Raw genomic sequence first — 2967 nt, forward strand, 5'->3', positions numbered from 1 at the left:
CTCCCATTATTGATCTTTTTTCTCCCTCTCTTTGTTCTTCTTCGCCTCTTCCTCCCCGTCTCACATTTTCGTATTTTGCCCTTTTCCCTTTTTTGGAAAGGGGGGCGAGAAAATAATAGGATGAAGGTGATATACAGATTGTGGAAATAAGGATGTTTAACCTCCCCTCTCTTTCTCTACTTTCTCATTCTCTCTCTCTCTCTATCTATCTCTCTTACTCTTACTCTCTCTCTTTCCCTACTTTCTCATTCTGTCTTACTCTACCTTGCTCTTTCATTCTCTCTCTCTCTCTCTCTCTCTCTCTTACTCTCTCTCTTTCCCTACTTTCTCATTGTCTTACTTTACCTTGCCCTTTCATTCTCTCTCTCTCTCTCTCTCTCTCTCTCTCTCTCTCTCTCTCTCTCTTTCCCTACTTTCTCATTCTTTCTCACTCTACCTTGCTCTCTCATTCTCTCTCCCTCTCTTTCCCTCTCAATCTTTCTCTTTCCCTACTTTTCATTCTTTCTCACTCTACCTTGCTCTCTCTCTCTCTCTCTCTCTCTCTCTCTCTCTCTCTCTCTCTCTCTCTCTCTCTCTCTCTCTCTCTCTCTCTCTCTACTTTACTGGAGCTTTTGATTGTGTATGAGGTTGTGGAGTAGTATGGATAGGGTAAGGAGTGGGAGTGAGGGGAGGGAGATGGGAGGGAAAGGGGGAAGGGAGGGGGAGGAGGAGGACAGGGAGAAGAAGGGGGAGGTGATAGGGTGGAGAATTTGACTAATGGGGAAGGGGAGAGAAGGTGGTTAGGAGGCGGTTTCGGGGAAGAAGAGCTAGATAGATAGATGGTTAATGGAGAGAGAGAGAGAGGGGGGGGGGGAGAGAGAAAGAGAGAGAGAGAGAGAGAAAGAGAGAGAGAGAGAGAGAGAGAGAGAGAGAGAGAGAGAGAGAGAGAGAGAGCCTGGAGTAGAAGCAGATGGATAAATGACTAATGGGTATGGGGGAATGGGGGTAGGAGGAAGGGCTGGGGGGGAGTAGGAGTAGGAGGAAGGGAGGAGGGGGGAAGGGGGCAAGAGGGGGGCGAAGGCTAGGATTTGACTGACACTTACTGTTCCTCCATTTACTTTGGCTGTCAGCGGGACGAGAGACAGCCAAGAGAGAGAGTGTGTTGTAAGGTGCGTGTGTGTGTGTGGGGGGGGGGGGGGTAAAAGGGGGAGAGGGGGGGGGGGCGAGGGGGTAAAAGTGTTTGTTTCTGTGATGGAAACTGGATCGGTTTACTCGTGCGGCGATTAATGGATAGTGTGATTACGAAAATCTTTGTAATCTTGGTTTACATCGTAGTTGTGAGAAAAAAAAGTTATTTCATATGCTCATGGAGATGCTAAAGCAGATGACGCAATGGTGAAAATAATGTTTATAGTGATGATGGCAAGCTGATGTTGATATTACTAAAATGACGACGGGAAGGATGGTGACGATAATATTGTGATGAAAATATGGTGATGGCGGTAATGATAACATTAATAACATAAATGATGATGTTAAAAATGATAGCAATATTAAAAGCAGTATATTTATAATTCACAATGATAATGATAACAATGACCATAACGACCAAACATACATATATGTGTATGAATTATATATCTCAAATCGCAGATGATATAAAGTATTTTATCTTTCTTTCCCACTGACGATAATGAATTCGTTTGTACCAAATGAGATAAAGAAACTTGTAAGAAACTTGTTTAAATATGCATCGTGCTCAGAGTTGGGGTTGTAAATCCGTAGGTTTATTCACGAGTAAACTGTTTGCTTAGAATCGCCAGTACTTGCATACTTGCAGCTTAAATTGAGACCGTTATTAGCACAATTGATGGAACTTGTAACCGAAATATATAAAATTAAATATGAAAAACAGTTTTCATCCTAAAAAAAAAATTCTCCGAAGCCCCAAAAAACATTTGCACATCAAGCAATCTTCTTTCATTAATAATACACAACGAAATGATATCGGAGAAAACCGAAAAAGAAAAAAAATATATATATATGTACACCTTCTTAGCCGTAATAGTGAAATTTCGTGCCAAGGAACTACGCAGTTAGGAGGGCCGTGTGACCTAAGGATCTTGTCTTGAAACCTTTCTTAGACAAGATGTTTCCGAGTATCGCTGTCGCTTGCCTCTGGTGGGGAAATACTTCATTTCTTTCTTAGTGGTGGCACTGGATCCAGAGAGAGAGAGAGAGAGAGAGAGAGAGAGAAAGGGAGGGAGGGAGGGAGGGAGGGAGAGAGAGAGAGAGAGAGAGAGAGAGAGAGCGAGAGAGAGAGAGAGGGAGAGGAGAAAGAGAGAGACGGAGGGAGGGAGGGAGAGGAGAAAGAGAAAGAGGGATAGATAGATATATATAGATAGAAAGAGAGCGAGAGAGAGAGGAAAGGCAGCGAAACAGACTGACAGAGGGAGAGAGGGAGGGAGAGGGGGAGAGAGGGAGAGAGAGAGAGAGAGAGAGAGAGAGAGAGAGAGAGAGAGAGAGAGAGAGAGAGAGAGAGAGAGAGAGAGAGAGAGAGAGAGAGAGAGAGAGAGAGAGGGAAATAGAAAGAGAGAAAGGGTAGAGAGAGAGAGGGGGGGGGGGAATAGAAAGAGAGAGAGAGAGAGAGAGAGAGAGAGAGAGAGAGAGAGAGAGAGAGAGAGAGAGCGAGCGAGAAGGGCGTGGAGTTTTTCGTCTAGATTCCTCGCCCAGATGGTCGGGGCGGGTGTCACGCACAAGCCAGGCCCATAATGACCGCGGGGGTGTTTAGGGTGACGGTTGAAGGAAGGGTGTTAAGGGTGATAACGGACGGCGAGTGTTGCGATTGGGGGCTGGGTGAGGAGGAGGAAGGAGGGGGGGTGAGGGAGATGAGGCAAGGTGAAGAAGGGAGGATTGCAGGGGGAGGTAGGATGAGAAGGAGGTACAGGAAGAGTAGGAGGAGGACGGAGGGGGGGAAGGGGAGAAGGC

Source organism: Penaeus japonicus, unplaced genomic scaffold, assembly GCF_977035675.1.
Source record: "Penaeus japonicus unplaced genomic scaffold, GWHDUDI00000001_assembly GWHDUDI00000041, whole genome shotgun sequence".
Lineage (NCBI taxonomy): Eukaryota > Metazoa > Arthropoda > Malacostraca > Decapoda > Penaeidae > Penaeus > Penaeus japonicus.